Source organism: Genypterus blacodes, unplaced genomic scaffold, assembly GCF_046128005.1.
Source record: "Genypterus blacodes isolate CSIRO-AG114 ecotype Tasmania unplaced genomic scaffold, CSIRO-AGI_Gbla_v1 ptg000032l_1, whole genome shotgun sequence".
Lineage (NCBI taxonomy): Eukaryota > Metazoa > Chordata > Actinopteri > Ophidiiformes > Ophidiidae > Genypterus > Genypterus blacodes.
The window spans coordinates 5,421,216-5,427,582 of record NW_027466845.1 but is presented as its reverse complement, the minus strand read 5'-3'; positions in this window follow the sequence as shown (position 1 = coordinate 5,427,582).

The following is a 6,367-nucleotide window of genomic DNA, read 5'->3' as shown; positions in this document are numbered from 1 at the left end:
TGGAGCTGACTAACGAAATCCTTCCAGTAAAGGAAGCATCCAAGCATTTTGACGGTTGTTGTCCCTTGGAACGCCGCCGCTCGGGCATGTTTACCACTTTTAAATAAGCGGTTTTCCAGTCCAGTACTCTGTCGCATGAGGGCCAAATATCCAGATCAGCCTCATAAACACAATATGAATCATCTGATGATTCCTTCCCTGAGCTGTGCTTCATTTGAGAGAGGAATCACCCAAACCATATAAAGCTTTTAAAGTTTGTGTATGTTTGTTTGTGTGTGTGTTTGTGTGTGTGTGTGTGTGTGTGTGTGTGTGTGTGTGTGTGTGTGTCTGTGTTTGTTGAGTGCTCAACCATGTGACAGTGCAGGTGGTCCGCTACAAATGGTCTGTCGTATTCTTTTGCGTGCTGTAGGTGGGTGAGAGTGAGTAATGTGTGTGTGTGTGTGTGTGTGTGTGTGTGTGTGTGTGTGTGTGTGTGTGTGTTTGCGAGGTACAGATGGAGGGATGTGGCAGTCTGTCTGACTGCAGTGAAGAATGTGAGATTCAGCTGTCGGCTCCTGGCCCACCATACGCCACCCCACACACACACACACACCCACACACACAGCCCTGGACTCTGACCTTATGTGTCTCTGATCGCCGTCTGGCTCCATCTCATTATGACAAACTCCATATTGCAGGGCTGCAACAGCAATTACTAAACAGAGGTTAAAAGTACTCAAGCGGGACGAAGGTTGTACCGTTTACTCCTGCCGCACGTATCTGCAATCTATATTTACTTCGCTGATCGAGACTTTACGAGGCATTACGGATCCAAACACAGTGCGAAATCTTTCAGAGGATAAAGTTTAACATTTAACACATCGATGCTGCTTAATTGGAAGCAAGCAACAGCTCATATTGACGCCAAGAAGATCGTGTAAAATCTTTATTTGTAGTGTTTGGCACAGGTAAAATAGGTGAAAACTCTGTAGCTTTGTCTCCAACTATAATAGAATGTTATACTAAAACTCCAAACTGCAGATGGAGGTTTATAAATATACAATTTTCATTCCTGATGTATTGGTACATTCCAGATAATGCACATCTAAATATTTTAAAACTCATTCTTCACAACATGCACTTAAACATTTTCTTTGACGTTGTGTTCTTTTCGTCCCATCATGTAGTAAAGTAAAGAATGTGAGTCCTGCATACGTCACTGTAAGTAAATCCAAATGTTCAGCGTTGCTAAAAGCCACCGGCCTCTCCTGCTTTTGTCACTAATTGCCTCCGCTGATCTGCTGTTATCTCTGTATTTACACGTAAAGGTCGTAGCTGTTGACCTGTTCGCTACCTTGTCAGCGGATTTAATTTAGTCACAGGAACAGAGCTTTTGTCTTCCCGTGGTGAATGTGTGGGTGTGTGAGTGTGAGGGAGCGAGTGCGAAGGACCTTCAGATAGCCTGGAAGACTCAAACTGTTTATTTATAGACTCTGTGTCACTACAGTCCAGGCCAGCAGCAACTCATTTACATCCAGTGCACCGGAGTGCTAAGGTAAGCAGCAACTATCACAGCGACATTTGGCTTTAAGGCCTACTTTGTGTGTGTGTGTGTGCGTGTGTGTGTGTGTGTGTGTGTGTGTGTGTGTGTTTGTGTGTGGGATAGTTGCCAGCAGAGGGAGCAGTATTTGGCGGTGCGATTACTCTTCTGAGATGCTCTTAAATGCCAGCATCATTTTGTCTGAAAGTTGCATACGCAGTTGAAAGATCCCCAGAGGAGCCGGACTCGTGCCGCCTCTGATCGAACAACATAATGAGTCTGTACGGGTTTGTATTTTAACACACAATGCTTTGTAATGCGTGCGCTCTCTCTCTCTGTGTGTGTGTGTGTGTGTGTGTGTGTGTGTGTGTGTGTGTGTGTGTGTGTGTGTGTGTGTGTGTGTGTGTGTGTGTGGATCATAGTCTGACCATTATCCAATTATAGCCAGTAAGAGGCATTCAAAAAACTTCCGTCAGATCCATCATAATGTCCAGACCTGCAGCTGATTCATGCAGAGGCTCACAGCGCCCTCTGCTGGCTGTCCCATACACACGTTTCCCCATGAGCAGTGAGATGGATCATGGTTTTGTTTTTAGACATTGATCCCCTTGTTCAGACCAGACAACAAAATGATGAAAAACAAAGAAAAAATTACTTCAAACATAAAAAAGAGGCCTTAACAAAACAATGGCTGACCTTAAATCTAATAATCTATAAAGATTTGGATTAAAGTCAGAAAGAATCACCTCCTCCAGCTTCTTATTCTATTTGTTATTATTTATTTGCTCCTCATGTTTTGTTTGGATGTTTGTTGGTTGTGACCGTTATGGTTTGTTGGATGTTTGGAGGTGTGTTTTCTCTGTGTTTTTATTCCCACTCTTCCTTCTCATCTCCCACTCGTTTTGCCGTAACACCTTCATTTCACACTTTCCCACCACATTTGTCGTCGTTCCCTTCTCACTTACCAACACGACTCGCTGTGTCATCTTCAGCGCTGACAAACACCTACGACTGCTGAGAGTTAATGCCTACAGACGGTCCTCGTTCTCATCTCTTCTATCTTTGGACTCCTGCCTCCTCAGAAGTCAACACTGTGAAGATGGTTTACTTTGGCTCAAGGAAGCCCGTTTGTGTGTTCAACCTCACCAAAGTCTTTACACAGATTTGATTTCCCTCCCTTTTTGATGCGATTTCAATGAAACAATCAGTTGCCTCAGTGGTCACCTTACTGTGATGTCACTTTGTTTGAATGTAGTCCAAAACGTTTGACTCTGATTATTCTCACTACTACTACTACTTCTTTAGTGGACGAAAAACCCTCCAGGACAAAAATCCTCTCTGAGCTCGCTTCACAGCCTCGTCTCACTTCAGCCCCTCGTGCCGCTACGGGTCTTGTGTCGTCTTGCCGGTGCAGCGTCTGTGTTGCATCATCACAGGATCATGTAACAGTAAAAAAAAATAATCTTTGATTGTTGCATTTGCAGCATATTTTTCATTTTCTGCCTCAACTTGGTGTCGTCCTCCTTTTTGATTGAATTTCAACATGACAGGACACGTCTGAGCCTATGTGCCTGGCTGCCATCATTAGAAACGATTGAGAAGTCCTTTTTTTGGATGTGAAATGATATAACTGAGCCTGAAATGTGGATTTTTTCATGCTTTAACAGTCATGGTAACAACAAATCTTCATCCACTTCCTCTGTTTCCAGAAGGACACAATTTTGTTCCTGCAGGGCTTGGATTCTGTTTCACCACCATCACCAATCTTTGATGTCTGAATGTAAAATCTACTTCTTCCTCTCATCAGGACACAGTTCCGCTTTAGTAGCTGTCTGCCATGCTGTGATAGCTATAAAACAAAAGTCACGTGTAGAGCAGATGCAAAGCTAGCGTGGGGGCATATTTGCAATCAAGTTTAAATCTGAACTGTTTCCAAGCTTCGGAAAGAAATGTAATGAGGAACGCCGCTGATTCCCAGCACGATCTGGCTTTTAAGATTTGTATATTTCTGGCTGAAAAGAGGATTGAAAGGGTTCGCAATCGCACAGTACAACAATTGGGTAATGCATCATTCTGTTGCACAAGCGGAATATTGCATTATCTCTTCATTTTTGCATCTTCTATGCGCGTGTCAGGCTAAGTCAAGGTCGTGTTCCCGTTTTTTATGTTCCGTCAGAATCTAATCCCCTCTTTGAAAAAAAATGTGATAAACGACAGAGGGCCCCGTTACACAGAGGGCTCATATCACCAAACATGTGGCACAGATCCAGACTCGCACACTGAGATTATTCACCAGCAGCCCACTGTCACAGCCCTCCACTGCCTGTCTCCCCACCGACACCACTCCAGTGTGTCAACGTGTCCTAAATTTTTAATGGAAATGCAGGAGGGAATCAGTCGGTGTCCAGCGTGAAGTAATAACTCAGATTCCATACTGAGAATTCAAGTCAGGCATGAAAGCGCAAGAATGTTTTGTAGCAGAAGAAGACAGAGAGAAGTGGAAGAGGGAAGACAGGGGGAAGAAGGGCGTTGTTGTTATATTTGTCATAAGAAAGGTGTCCAGATCATGTGCCTGATATTTTCCTTGGTGTGAGTCTGTAATGGGCCTCAATACCCTCAACAATCGGATCAATAACACGAAATATGGATTAAATTTGCAAACGTACCATCAATATGAAGCTTGAAATGTGCTGGAAGGATAGACCGCTTTGCTGTGTTCCTGTGATGTGTTCACTGAGCAAAAAGACAAAACCCTAACCCTAACCCTAACCCTAACCCTAACCCAATTTCTTTGCATTCACTTCCAATGAGAACAAAAATCATTATTGCAATTAGTTTCACTGCTTCGCAAATATCTTTTTTTTTATGACACTGGTGTCTCTTTGTGAGAATCTGCCTCAAAGTTTGCAGTGTTTTATAAAGTCCTGACAGCTGTTTTGTTAAAGAGGCCACCAAGGCAGCAACAGTGTTTTCATGTGGGTGGATTTAATACACAAAAGTCATCCATCACAGAACATTACTATTATCATCATCCCGCCTATAGGTGTGTGTTCCAACGACAGAGCTGGGCGGAAAGGTGAGCCGCCTGTCAGAGGAAACCAGCTTCTCTGGACTAGAAATGTAAATGCTTCTCATGCATAATCACGAACCCTCTCTGAGACACCAATATAGGAAAAGAAATGTAGGTAAGAGCAAAAATTAAACTGTCTTACAAGTGACACTTCTGTAATTTCTTTCTGTGCTGCCACATTTAGGTCACAGTAAGATGGTCCTGGGTTTCAATCCTGTCTTGAGGGAGGCGGTACAGGCCGAGTGTGACCTCAGGCAACACGCTGTGACTGCCCACTGCTTCGGTATTGAGCGGCGGTCAAATGCAGAGGACACATTTCCCCACGGGGATCAATAAAATGTACATTTAAATTTATTTTTGTTGCGTGTCAGTGGGTTTGGAGATCCTATGGCGTCAATGAGGGAGAGTGATAGCAAAGCAATCTGCAGATATGTTTGCTGTTGAGTGTAGGCTGTATGTGGCTCTAGGGTAAAGATAACGGGTGTTGGAGAGGACACGGTTGTAGGACAAACAACTTTTCTCAGAGGGCTTTGCATGTTCTATGACTCATTCCACAACAAGTTAACTCTGGGTCCTCTGGGTGTTTCCTCCCACTGTCCAAACACATGCAGGTCAGGAGTGCAGACTGAACGTGCCCATAGGTGTAAACATCATGTCTGTCTGGATTAGCCCTCTGATGGACTCACACCCACTCAGCCACCCGCCACCACAAAACCCAGGTGGAGAAGATGAATAATGGCTCACATAAGGTCCACTAGATGGCAGTAATGAATCAAACTCTGTGCTTCACACTGGAAATCCATCATTCTGTGCTCTTCGCCTATTGTAAAATACAGTGCAACAAAGTGCAACAAGGAGGAAAGGGTCTCCACAAAGAAGACCTGTTATGCTATCTAGCAGTCTCAAGGCCAAATCATGGTCCCCCACCTGGCAGTGATAACCACAGCATCTCCACCATAAAACCTTCTAACAATGGACCTGTTCATAGTGAACCCAGGGAGTGTGTTTGCTCCTATAGATAGCATCTAAAACTGCCACAAAACTGAAGAAACATTTCTTGGCCCGAAGCCCGCAGGAGATTAGAGGTCGTCATTCCGGGACGTCTCCTGCGGCGATTCATCACTTTTACTCAGCGTGAAAGCACAGGTGATAAATCCTCATCATGGCGTTCAGCTCACTTCTAAAAAAATCTGCCCCCAACACTGTGAACGCGGAGTATCGAGGTGGATGAGATGGGAGAAGGTCCAGAACATGCAAGCTGGGCAATTTCACACTCGGTGTGAGGAATCAATTATTCAGACGTGGTCCTGACATCAAGTTTCATCAGCGTCTGTCTGTGTTTAACACACACCACACACACACACACACGCACGTACACACAGGCGCGCGCACACACACACGCACGCACGCACGCACGCACACACACACACACACACACACACACACACACACACACAGACACGCGCACGCACGCACGCACGCACGCACGCACGCACGCACGCACACACCTACACACCATGAGTCTAATTATTTCTGGTTATAATTTAAATACATAATGACCCATTTCTAGGATTTTCCTTATGTTTTGAGTATTATTGGTAAATTGCTTTAGCAGCTGAAAATCAATCAATCAATCAATCAATCAATTAATCATTTAATGAAGCAATCAAAGACTATATTTGTATCCAAAGGGCGATTGATTGTGCAGCAAGTTACAAACACAAACTTAACAACATGTACTTAAATAAAGTCCAAGACTGTTTAAAAATGTGTTAAAT